Source organism: Chaetodon trifascialis, chromosome 1 (genome assembly GCF_039877785.1).
Source record: "Chaetodon trifascialis isolate fChaTrf1 chromosome 1, fChaTrf1.hap1, whole genome shotgun sequence".
NCBI lineage: Eukaryota > Metazoa > Chordata > Actinopteri > Chaetodontiformes > Chaetodontidae > Chaetodon > Chaetodon trifascialis.
This window is the reverse complement of record NC_092056.1, coordinates 28,228,209-28,242,371: the sequence shown is the minus strand read 5'-3', so window position 1 is coordinate 28,242,371 and position 14,163 is coordinate 28,228,209.

Here is a 14,163-nt window from a genome sequence, read left to right as displayed (position 1 = left end):
CATGTGAAGTATGCAAGTACCACACTGCAGCACTAGGAACTTCAAGCTAGCCTAACCTACTTCAACTCTCTATTGTGTTGTATTCACTAAGCCACACCAGTTGAATCAATTTTAAAAGTGTCGAGTCAGTTCCTTTTCATATCCTGGTCACATGTTCTGTTTCACTCAGAAATACATCACATTGCAGAATCAAAACACTCACATTTCGCTGTGATTTTAATGCCCTTTTAAGAACAGAGGTAAGCCCTGAATCATATGTATAGTATGTCCACACAGTGTGCCTCCTTTTCTTTCTTCCATATATAAACCCTCTTCTACTTTTCAGTCTATTCGAAGAAAACATGTCGCCCACCCAAAATGACTCAAGGTTTTTAATAAACTGTCAAGGCAAGAAATGTTTTATAATTTCAGGAAACGAAATGGAGGATATGTGAAAAATCTTCTTTCTGCAGACAAAAAAAGAAACAAAAAAATACAACTTATTTACACACCAGGTGTGAATAATCACAGTGTGGCTAAGATTTAGCATTGCCAAACATGAGAAAAAACTGCCTTGTGGTGTTCAGGACTTAATCTGCTAATGAAGGGTATAATTATGCAACATCGTCAGGTAGAAAATGAAATCTCACCCACCCAATCTTCCTCATTGAAAGAATCAGAGGAACTGATTGGGTATTGAATTTTCTACCCTCTCACTCCTCCCAAGAGACCATGTACAACTTCCCCTCTTTAAATGTTATTGCATTTACAAATCCATTAAAATATGTCCTAATTTTTATCTTTTAAATCAGTAATTGGAGATGCCATCTCTACACAGTGGCTTCTGCAGCAGCAGCTAGTTGATATAATTGCAATGTACGCATGACTTGAGTATAATACCAATTAGCTGTGTTACCTCCTTGAAGAGCAAACTGTGTCCAAATAAACACATCTTAATTATGCCCGCAGAGAATAGGAGTTGGATAACACACAATTAAAGTGGCTAATTAATTCAGTGTTTTATCATCACAGTTTTTTTTTTTTTTTTTTTTTACCCTTCTTGCTTTATGCCAAGAATCATGCAACTAAAAGATTAATAAACTGTTCGTCCTCTCCACAGGATGTTGGGTCAGCCTTTGTAGTTCACTGTCCTGGCAAACATTATCCCCTATGGACTTAAGAAAAAGGGACCAGTGAAAAAAAAGTGCCACTCTCATTGAGTTTCTGTCCTGACCAGACCGATCGCACCACTTGGCGTGCATTCTCCACCAGGCTTGAGAGACTCTGTACCCATAATTCCTCTCAAACTTGACAAAGTTTCATTTTGTTTGGATTAAATCTTAGAGCTACATGTGTACTCCTCTCCTTTATTGCCTTCCATTCCTTACATACTTCCACCAACTGGTTTAAGGAGCCTTAAAAACTGGTATGGCCATCTTTTCATTGCCTTTTAGCACATCCACAGCAGTGTAACCCTATGTTTAGCCTCCACTGAATTATCAACACATAGCCTCGGGCACTGAAGCATGCCGGGGACTTGCGACAAGGTATCAGAGTGGCCTCATGAGGAATATAACTTCCAATCACTTTATTTTACCGGAGGCACTTTAGAGGGTGGCATGGTGGGGCAGTGGTTAGCACTTTCCCTTGCAGCAAGACGGTTCTGGGTTTTGCATCTACCAGCCTCTCTTTCTGGAGTTTGCATGTTCATTCCCTGTCTGCGTGTCTGAACACCTCCAGGTGTTCAGGTTTCTTCCCACAATCCAAAGCCATCCACACTGGGTTCATTTGCAACTCTAAATTGCTTGTTGTTTGGTGTTCTGTGTCTTTGTTTCAGCCCTGTGACTGCCAACCTGTCAAGGGTGTACCCCCACTCTCTTCCAATGTCAGCTGGGACTGGTTCCAGTCCCTGTGCAACTTTTAAGGATAAGCAAGTATATTTAATGGATGGATGGAGTAACTAGACTCCAAACCAATGACTCAAAACCTTGAGATTGGTTACCAGAGTACTAAACTAGGCTTGATTTGATTGGATCATTATGTGATACATGTGATTGCATGTTAACTGAAGTGAGCAGAAGTGAGACATTAACCAGTGGTTGGCAAGAAATCAAGACAAGTGTGAGGCTACAGATGTCTGTAGGCTGTCAGTCCCCAGAACGTCAGCTATGCTCTTGACATTAGATTGTGCACAGTGAAAAAAGCTTGCATCAGACAGTAACTGTATACTTACTCTGTGATGCAAACTCGTGCATTGTTATATTTCAACAGAGAAAACACCACCAATTAGGTATACCGAAGGTGGACAAGACAAAAACTGACAGGGTACTTAGCACAAGCTTCAGGTTTGGTCATTACCACACAGCAAGGCAGACAATACAACAAATACCGTTTGTCATCCGGGTGCTTATATACCGAGTGAGCAATATAGATTGCAGATTGGCTGCAGGTGTGTTCAGGAGGCTGGTCCCAACCTCTCAGCCATGCCCTGCAGGAACACAGATACAGACCCTGTTTACACTTAGGGGAAACGCATATGTTTTCATGTGGTTTGGCCCCTTGTTTACATGCAAACAGAGTTTTTTTTTCACGGAAAACTCCAGCCAAAGTGGAGATTTCTGAAAATGCCGGCTATTTGTCGGCGTGTAAACTGGGTTAAACGGCGTTTTAGGTTCCGAAACGTCACAACATGCGACTGAATACTTAACGTCATGCGAGCGACCTATGTTTACACTCGTGCCCATAGGTTTGGCATAGTTATGATGCGCTCAACGGCGGATTTATCCGGGTTCATGTAAACGACAACATTTTCGAAAACGATATTGTGTGCACGATGTTATTTTTGGAAACGGAGGGGCCAAAATATCCGTTTTCCAAAATACCCTGCTATGTGTAAACGTAGGGACAGACTGGACAGACAGGAGAGAGACAGACAGGAGACACCAGGAAGAGGAAACACTGGGGCACAGAGGGGAAAAAGGAGGGAGACTGCAATTTCCACATTTCAATGGCATGGCCCAATAGAGATAAATTACCTGTATGATACACAAGACCTTATCCTTTCATTACCACAGCCACAAGAAAAAGCAATAATCTCTGATACAATATTCAGGGTAATATTGCTCATGTTCATGAGGCAGCAATATGTAAGAGAGAGATCAGGAAAGGTCATGTCATACATCATGACCCCTCCTACTAACAACTAATTACAGCCCCTAAAGGAATTTCAGAGTAGGCTATTCGACTATGTTAAACTGATAATTAGAGATTAGAGTAGAGTAGAGAACAGTGTTTAATACTTAATTATGGAACATATTATTTTCTAGTAAGTGTTTTGATTCATCTGCTTGATACAACTTGTATGTTTGCCTTTGGTCTATTGCCCTTTTCCTCCTCTATGCAGCCTGGCTCTTTGTGGTTGGCCATAGATGCAGCATCACGGACAACTCAGCAGCCAGGCAGAGAGAGCGGGAGCCTTTATTGATATGCTAATGCTGTCGTTCATTAGCTGTCTTTAATTAGCAAGTGTGCTGCTGTGGGCTTCTCACTAACCACAGCCACCAAGAGAGAAAGCACCATCATGAAAATATGTGTGATGAGGAACCAAGGAGGAGGTGGAGGAGGGCAAGGATTTTGAGGAAAAGAGGACAGTGGAAGATTGCAAAATTGAGAATGAGGAGGGGGAAGGAACACAAGTGAATCATTTTGCAAGGCACTGACAGTATAGACTAAAACATTACTCTTTCTCATTCAGTAATCAGTTGCAGAGCAACTTCATTATTTTGCACATTAACCAGGGCCTGTGTCTTTTGATTAAGAAAACCACTGACTCTCAACCACATGCAGTCAAAACATTAATGAGCCCACCTATAACCAGACAGGGAAGTCAGCTCTGTAGCTGAAATGAACACCTGCACCCTGGTGGGTATTGATGAAGTTGGGAGTCACACTGTATACCATAGCCATGTATTTTGCTCTAATTTATGACCTTTCCTTGCACTCTATTGGGTTATTGACTACCTGTCTAGTGTTATTAACCTTTGATTGTGAATGTAAATGTGTGCAAAGTAATGATAAAACGTGCAACATGCTACAAACATGGAGACGGAAACTTGTGAAAGTTTGACGCTAACCAGAATGGCAGTGATGTGGAAAATCTGGGGATGGTCCAATGCAGCTGCGGGATATTTATCCGACCCGTAATATATGACATTTGTGCATGTAATCATCAAGACTATGAATTTGACTGCCATTTTAGGTGAGCAACTCTTGGGTACTGCAATGAGTCTATTTATCTTTAGTCACAGCTACAGCACCTTCTAATACCACGGTTTCACAACAACAACAAATTCTCCCCAACAGTAAAAGTATACAGGTAGTGATGATGACAGTGACGTTGTAACCAAACGTGTTCCTCAGGAGCTTCGTGATGATTTTAGATATGACAGGTATAATCCTTAGGGGCCCTGGGGCAAAACTGAGCACTGGACCTACAATGAACTTCAATTTCTCTCTGAGTGTCACATTGTACAGAGGCTACCCACCTTCAAGCACCCATCTTATACAGTATACACAGTAAACAAAGCATGACCAGTGTCATTAAATGTTGCCTGGAGGCCATCTACCAACCAGTTCTCAAATGTTGGATTTTATAGCTCAGATTTGCTGTGTGTGAGATTTGTGAGTAATAATTTGATTAGATATAAATGTACTGAAGTCCTGTCCTGGTGCAGTTACTTGCTTTGCCTGGTTGAGGCCTGGATTTTAGGATATTTTTACTTACTATGAAGACAGTTTAAGCTATACTTCATTCAGTGCTAATGTGCTGGTAATGTTAAGGTTAATCATGGTGTGTTTATGTGAGCATTGAAGTGCAAATCTTTCAGATTTTAGTGCGGGTTGATGAGGCGGCACCTGTGGTTGTTGGTGGTAACTGTAATGGGAATTCTTATTCATTTTCTCTTTTACTCAATCATAAGCATTCACTGTCTTAAAGCCAAATGAATAACCATGTCATGTGTTGTGTGCATGTGTCATAATCTGCTGACCATGTCACCACATATTACAATTACAATTTGTCAGTTGGCAGATGCTTTTATCCAAAGCAACGTACATATGAGATTTTCATACGCCACAAGCAAGGTTCTAGACGGGAGAGAACAGCAAGAGTAAGTGCCCTAAAGCAAATTTCTGGTCCAACTGGACATAGGTGCTACAAGACAGTGCTACGAAGTAATGCATAGAGTGCATAGAGTGAACAGAGAGGGTTTTTTTTGTTTTGTTTTTATAAGAAAGAATGTGTTCACGTGTTATTATCTACTGATTAAATGAACATTTTGTCCTGATTGTACAACACATTCAGACGTGCCTATTGTGCTGACATTGTTCTGGTGGTAGAATAAAGTCATCCTGTCTACAGGATAAAGTATTGTATATAATCTCTAAGCTTCTCCTGCTTGGGGCTCTTTTTTGCCATCTCACACTTGAAACAGGAGGGAGTCCATCTGCAGGCGTCAGGATTAACTCTCAGAAAGACAATGAACGTGCTTTTTAAACGAAGTTGCCAGAACATAACATACCACAAGTGCAGTTTAATATTACAGTGAACACAAAAACACATATATAAGATCAAGTAGTTTATCTTCTTACAGTACACCAAAACAATTGTTTTGTTTTAATAATGAAGGCAGTCCATCCGTCATGTCATGAACAACCACAATCTGATTTCGTGTTTGTGGCATTCAGCACAAGATCAGTGCAGAGTAAAGCTACCACCCTGCTGCCTGCAGCCTCTCATGAGCGGCCTTTCATGGCTGTTTCTAACTGTTACATTGCTCCTTGCAATATCTAAACTGATCCACCTTTTAGATACTTAAAAGGACTATGTCTTGTTTATATTATTGATGAACAGTCGCTGTCGGTGCTAACATCCTGTGGCAGCTTCACAATAAAAAGTATTTCAGCTATATTTGGTCAGAATGCTTTTAACATGGACTTGTAAATGTTTAAGTAGCTACTTAACATAGCTCTAATGTGGCTGTAGGAGAGTAAACAGTGAATGAATGTTTGAGTGAATTTTAAACAGTAAGACTACTTTACATGCTGCATCATTTCCTGTGACCTTGTACATGTGAAAACTACCTGAACGGCATGAGGGATATGCTGGCCTCTAACAATGAAAACTAACATTTTTGATTTGATTTCATTTGAATCCTACAGATTTGAACTTCGAAAGTGAGCTACAGTTTATGGCAACAACTATATTATTGTTTGACAAGCTGACAAGCTGTTCTACCAAGACCACCATACGTAGGACCCACAATTTGAAAGAATCCATCAAATCTCCAAAACATTCAAGTTCTGATGTGTCTGTGAACACCAGACAGTTTATATTCAATAATTTATGCATATTTGTGTGTTGTCATCTCTCTCATTTTAGTGTCACTTTTCACAGATGTACTTTCTTGTATTGTTTTTCTTTGTCATTCACTCTGCTGTGCATACAGCACTTCATTTACTGAGACAGGCTTTCCTCCGTCAAGCTTCTCTTTTGTCTTCCTCCTCTCCCAGCACCACTCCTCCTCGAGGCCACTCGGTATGCAGACGAGACACTCTTGATGGTTTTTGCTGTGAGCTGAAGTATTCTGTGATTTCTGATTTGGCTTTCAGCAGCTTCAGACGAAGGAGCCGCCATTCTCCCTGAAGCCTGACAGCCATGTTAGGATATGATGCAGGATATGATCCACAAATGCAGAGAAGACCGACATTTTTCTGTCATCCTCTCAGACACCCAAACTCCCAACATCCTTTTCATCTCTGGCAACCTTGCTTTGTTATTCTCTCTACAGATTCTTCTCTTTCTTTTTCCACCACACCCTTGCTCTATTTTCAATAATATATACATTTAAACATGAGATCTGCCTGATTCATTGTGAGGTCTCACAGTAGGCCACCTATCAGTGTGATAATCAAAACATGTCACTCTGCAGCCTTGTTGCACCATGATTAGAATTTCATTTCATTACAAACAAAACTGGTGCTCTTTTTCTCTTTTTCTTTCTTTCTCTCTCTCTTTCTCCATTTGTTCTCAGATTGTTCTTATGCTGTGTCCACTTTTGAAGTCAAAACCTTTTTAATTAAAGGTCTTGACTGGATGTTTTAAAAGCATTGGCTCACAGTTGATATGTGTCACTGTAGCTCACAGAAAAATTAATATTTGCAAGATGTTTAATGACACAGGTAGCACGACAGAAAGAAATAAAAGACCACGAAAAAGGGATAGATAGATAGATAGATAGATAGATAGATAGATAGATAGATAGATAGATAGATAGATAGATAGATAGATAGATAGATAGATAGATAGATAGATAGATAGGAAATTGCCTTGGTTTAATACAAATAGTTGCTTTCTAGCTGTTACTACAGATGTAAATACGCACACAAAAGCAAAGCAGGGTGTTGATTCGGAGGCAGGATAGAAGCAAATGAAATACCAATAACTGGTGTTTAATGTGTTTGTGTGGACTGTAAAGATTATGGGCTAGTAAGTAATTTAACCAGTATTTGTGTGTGGTATGCCCCATGAGCGTACAATTCTTTTCATTGGTTAATCACTCTGTAAAGCACTTTGAACTGTTTCTGAAAGACTGTGCTCTACAGATAAACTTGAACTTGAGGAGACACATTTGTTACCGGATAAGGTAGAAATTGGTTACTGTCAGTTTTATCTGTCTCCTCCATCAAATCCTCTATTTGTACTGCACCGTCCATATCTGTGTTGACTTGTTGTTGTTAATAACTTGGTCTCTTCAATCTGGCATTACATGCATGTTTGGGACCCCTGCCAGGGATTTTCACAATGATGTTCAAAATACTGAAATTCCAAGAGTCACACCTGGAGGAGTATGAGAGAAATCTGTACCATGTTCTGAAAAACAGCTGGGACAGATGTGCTGATGGACAGACTCTCCCCACACCTTGTAATGAAATGTCAGAGCTGGTAACAAGCACAAATCAGGTGACATGGTTGCATGTGTGCCACCTGTGACCACGATGAACCTGATGGACGTGTTTATGGATTTATGCTGACCTCATCTACTTTATCATTCTCTGCTCACTATGATAACCAGCTTCTTGCCCCACATTCAAAATAGCTGCTCTCAAAGAGTATGTACACCTGAGATTAACACAATTAGGTTTGTACAGAGTTTACCAAAACCAGTGATGCAAAACACTGACTAAAAAAAAAAAAGCGAAAAAGCTGCAGAAAAATATCAAAAGAATTAAAGCACCAAGCCAATGAGCAGTAAAAACTCATACATTAAATGTTGGTGGGAAAATCTGAAATATTGAAAACATATGAGAATAGAAGAATATTACTGCAAAAAGGGATGAACAAGGCAGATGATATATACAACAAGGAAAACACTAAATAAAGAAAAAAATCTAACTCTTAAAAGCAAAGAGCAAGAAGGTGTGCAGTCAAATCTCTGCTGGAGCAGCATGTTGGTGGACCAGTGGGCTTATGGTCAGACTTTGGTTAAGCTCAGGTTAAGCTGGAGTGTATTGTGTGCTGGCAGGATGGTGGTTATACGGCTGAAAAGTGCAAAGCCAAAATTTAATCAGTCAATGGGCCGCAACATCCATTAGACCAAACCCTGCCAGGCCAATCCACAGCTAATCAAGTTCATGATTCACTCAACACTGTCCTTCCAAGCTTCCCCAGCTTTGCCTCAGCTACTGGCAGCAGCAGGTAACATCACTGCTAACTTTTTCTGTGCCGTTTCATAATGGCACACAAAAAGTCCACAGTTGACCGCTAAATGTTGGTAATTCATTTATACTGGAAAAGGCCCGACACACCTGCAATTCATCCACATCAGTGTTTTCAATTATGTTTCCTGATTACACTTCTTGTCGTGTAACTCCCAGCAAAGCTCCACCCGACTTCCACCTGACTAGAGCTCTAAACAGATGGTTAATTGAAAACTCCTGTGTGGGTGAGCACGGCCCTTAATTAATTACTTGACCTGCCATTAATTAATACTGTTGCTGATAGTGAGTGTAGTCATAGTTTGATGTGGGTATGAGCAGTGGTGTTGAGTAACCAAGTGTCTTTCCTCAAGCACTATACTTTAATTCAGTTTTTAAGAACTTGTACTTTCAGATGGTATTTCAGCCTTATGCTACTACATTTACTTCATTATATGTCAGAGGGAAATACTGTACTTCTTACTATACATGTATTTAACAGCAACACAATATATCTGATCTCAGAACCCATCAACTATGATCTGATGACAATTTAGCCTCTGAGCACAATGACCAACAGTGTTGGAGAAGTTACTTTCGAAATGTAATTTTTTGCATATTACTAGTTACTATCATTTGAAAGTAATAACTTGATAATATTACTGTGTGTAGTCTGCATGGAATAATGTATCACAGAGCACACTACTTTTGCTTTACTTCCGCCAAAATAAGCATTAGAAGTGCAACCAACATTTTATATTCCGGTCATTTTAGGTTTTGTAGTAATAATAGTTTATTATTGCCTCAGCATAACCAGGTCTCCACGACAACGTTAGCTCACCCTATGATTGGTTTTGAGAGGAATTTGCTGACAATCATTATCTGATGCATTTTTCCTACTCGTCTGTCTAACGCAACAGATCCACTCTCATTTTAATCTGTGCAGCTGTCTGCACCAGATCCTCGCAGGCTTCAGCTGTGTGTCACAGGCGAAACCGCAAAGAGCAGTGTATCTACTGAATGCACAATATAATGGATTACAAGCCAAACATTCTACACTATACAAATAAAAAGCAGTTATTTATTTTCAAGAGCCTTATACAAAATCAGTGTTCAGGTAGTGGCTGACTGAAAATAACTGTTCATTGAAACAATGCAGGCTCTGGGTGGTAGGGCATGGCGCTGGGGTAGAGATGCATACACAAACACATAGCAGTTATGGTGGCCAGACTTTCTGCTATCCAGGTGCCTGCATTAAGGACATTACACCCCCCGCTCTGCGCCAACTCCCAAATCTGCCTCTGCGGTCACTGACCATGTCGGCACAAATGGCTTAAAAAAACAACGGCCAGAAATTCTCAAAGAGGATTTTATGCTCCTCATTGATTCTCTGTTGGACACTGGACAAGCAGGTAATTATTTTGGGTCTGCTCCCCACCCCTTGTTTTGTTGACATCAAGTTCAGCCGCCTACGTCAACTCCACATCTGGCTAAAGGTTTACTGCAGGAATTCATATATCCCCTTTGGTGACAATTCTGCTGCCTTTTTAAACAGGACTCGGCTTTTTAACCTCCATCCCTGCCAAGAAGGTTCACGCCTTTTAACACCCGACATTGACCTGTCTTTGCACTCCTGTAATGTTTTGACTTGCAGTGAGTCCACCTGACTGTATCTCCCTGGGCTCAAATAGTATTTCTGTTAGCATTATACCTAGATCTAACAGTCACTACTCTATACATTGTGTTTTCAGCTGCTAGGTAATCTGATTACAGTCTACTGCAGTAATTCCAGTCCTGTTACAACCCTTATTCCAGTTGTCTTTATACTCTATTAAGCTCTCAGTCTGTGTCTGATAAATCTATCCTCAATGATATAATTATATCTCAGAACTTAGACTTCCTTACTGAGATGAAGTTTAAAACTGTTGTAGGGATCCCCTCTAGTGGAGCTCTGCCCACCCAGTAACAAGTGTGATTTCCTATCCGTAAATTTACAGCACGATAATAATAATACTATTAATAATGATAACATTTCCCCGGTCTCTATCAAAACCAAATTAAATGTTCAATATATGGAATATACAATATATAAAATTGGACACACATACACATCACAGTGCATGAAGTTATACACAGCAGATGCTACTACTGCTCACCAGAACAAAGGAAGGAGGAGAGGTTCAGAGCATGCAAAGTATGTAAAACCATGTACTCAGTCAATGTTCACTTTGATGAATTAAAGAATAAACTCAGTGAGCCGCAGTTGTTCTATATTAAATATATATGTTTATTACAACAGGAATCTGACATCAGAGAATATCTCGGTACAGCATGTTAACGTGGACATAGATGGCAAAAACTTGAAGTTGTCCTTACTCTAGGTCCAGACCCTTCCATTATAATGATAATTATCCATGAGCTTGCCGACATAAAACATACCAAGTGTGAAGGACTCTGAGGACACTCTCTCAGATTGACAACATGTCAAACACAAAATTAAACAGTCCTTCACAGGCATGCATTTCTACCACAGTGTGACAATAATCATGGTAAATTATGCCACCATGTTTCTAGACTTTGCATGTTGGATGTACATTTTAAAAGCCAGAAACCTCTAAACGGTAGAGTTATCTACTTCCAGTCCTTTTCTCCAGTTTCATCCTCGCTGTCATTGTGTGCTATGTCAGATAAAGGAACACCTTAAGACCTTCTTTGATCTTCAAGGTGACAAACTGGACATGAGGCCCAACTGCACTGTACTCACCATCTCTAGAGCACTGAGGTTACCTCAGTGAGGTATGGGAAAAAGACACAGAAGGCAAAGTAAGTTTACAATATACACATATTTCACACAAAATAAAGGATAGATGAATGCAGAGTAGAAGGAACAAATAAATAATTAACATGAAATCTTTCTGCCTCAAGTTAAAAGTAGCAACAGCCACAGAGTGTCGTACATCAGTTCGTTACAGCCACGTGTAACTAAACGCTCATTCATCATGTCTTACCTTAGAGGGAATAAACCACTCTCTGATGACTGAGGTTGTTCATATTGTAAAAGCACTATGACGTGTATTTTTTTCTCTATATCAGTGGTTAAAAGAGCAGCAGTATTTGAAAATCAGTCCAGTAACACAATGAAAACAGAACCGGAGGGTTGACAGCTGTCATGAGCTGTAGCTGTCTAACAGGCCTTTTGGGAACACCTGAGAGGCAATCTAACTCTCTGGAGATAAAGGCATGACTATGTTTTTAAAGGACATTTTAGCATGAATCCTTGAAATCTTACCATAGTTTTAAATGGTAAAGGTGATGTCATTACCATTATTATATTCCATGAAAAGACCTAGACATTTATCTGCTGACATGTTTTTTCTACAGCACTGTTTCCAAAAATAAAGGGATGCTGTGAAAAAACAGAAATCGGAACAGAATGTGATGATATTTAAATTCAACTGAAAAGCACAAAGACAACATATTACATTTCATTGTTTTCTGAAAATAATATCCTCATTTAGAAACACCGGCAACACCTTTCAATAAAGTTGGGACAGTGACAACAAGACTAGAAAAGTTGTGAAATGCTAAAAGAAAACAGCTGACTGGATATAAAAAGAGCATTCCAGAGAGGCTGAGTCTTTCTGAGGCACAGATGGGGAGGGCTTCACCACTCTGTGACAGACTGCATGCACAACAATGTTTCACAATGTAGAATTTCAGATTAATTGCTTCTCTGTACGCAGGGGACAAGGCTGAAAACCAGTATTCGGGGGCCATGATCTTTCAGCCCTCAGACGGCACTGCATTGAAAACAGACATGATCAATCAATCAATCAATCAATCAATCAATCAATCAATCAATCAATCAATCAATCAATCAATCAATATCCTTTATTTAACCAGGTAAAAAGAAAATTGAGATTAAAATCTCTTTTTCAAGAGCGACCTGGCCAAGAGGGCAGCGAAGACAAAGTTACAACAATACATACAACAGCAACAACAATCACACACTATAGAGCACGCGACAGGTCAAAATAATTTAAAACGTTTCAGCAGTAAAACTATTCGGAAACAAGTACATTGTCCAATAGAACTGGCTTCTCTGTCCTTTAAAATGGACTGAAATTTCCCCAAAGTGATCAGTTCAGGTAGCCTCAGATCCTTCTGCAAGTCATTCCATGACCAGGGGGCAGCATATCTGAAGGCTTTTTCACCAAGATCTGTGTTGGCTCTGGGAACCAACATGCAGAGGACGTCCTGTGAGCGAAGGCTGTACTGATTAGACTCTCTACACATATAAGAACACAAATAGGTGGGAACCAGCCCAAGAAGAGATTTATATATAAAAACCATCCAAGAGAATCTGCGAAGAGACAAGGATGGACAGTTTGCCGTTGCATACAAAGTGCAGTGGTGGACAAGATTGCCACAACCAGTCATAAAACGTAAAGCACAGTGATATACAGTATCCATTTTTTTCAAGTAAGTGTCAGGTGCATTCATAAAAAGCAAGTCTCCATAATCTAAAAAAGGAATGAAAGTGGTCAGGATCAAGCCTTTTCTAACTTGTAGGGAAAAACAGGACTTGTTTCTAAAGAAAAAGCCCAGTTTGAAGTTTTTCTATGTGTGATTTAAAAGACAAGTTCTCATCAATAACAATTCCCAAGTACTTATATGTCGTGACCATTTCAAGCTCAACCCCATGAGCAGTTGATATTTTTGGAATGTTCATTGGCAGTCGTTTACCATTTGAGAAAAAAATATTCTGTAGTGGACATCTCTGCAATGGTTCAGGAACACTTTCAAAAACCATTGTCTGTGGTAACCGTTCATCGCTGCAGCTGGAAACACAAGCTGAAACTCTACCATGCAAAGAGGAAACCATATATAAACCAGATCCAGAAATGTCTTCTCTGGTCACAGGCTCATTTAAGATGGACTGAGGCGAAGTGGAAAAGTGTCCTGCGGGCTGACGAATCAAAATTTTAAATTCTTCTTGGAAATTATGGACGCCAATCCTCCAGGCCAAAGACGAGAGGGACCATCTGGCTTGTTATCAGTGCACAGGTCAAAAGCCAGCATCCCTGATGGTATGAGTATGCATTCCTGCACATGACATGAATAACCAGCACATTTGTGAAAGCTCCATTAATGCTAAGGCATACAGGTTTTGGAGCAACATGTCCTGCCAAGCTGACAAAGTCATTTTCAGGGAAGGCCTTATTTCAGCAAGACAATGCTAAACCACAGCCTGCACATATTACAACAGCATGGCTCCGTAGAAAATGTTTGACACATTATGAAACATGAAATACAACAAAGGAGACCCTGAATTGTTGAGCAGCTGAAGTTGTACATCAAGCAAGACTAGGAAAACATTCCACTTTCAAAATGACAGCAGTTCATTTCCTCAGTTCCCAAATGCTTACA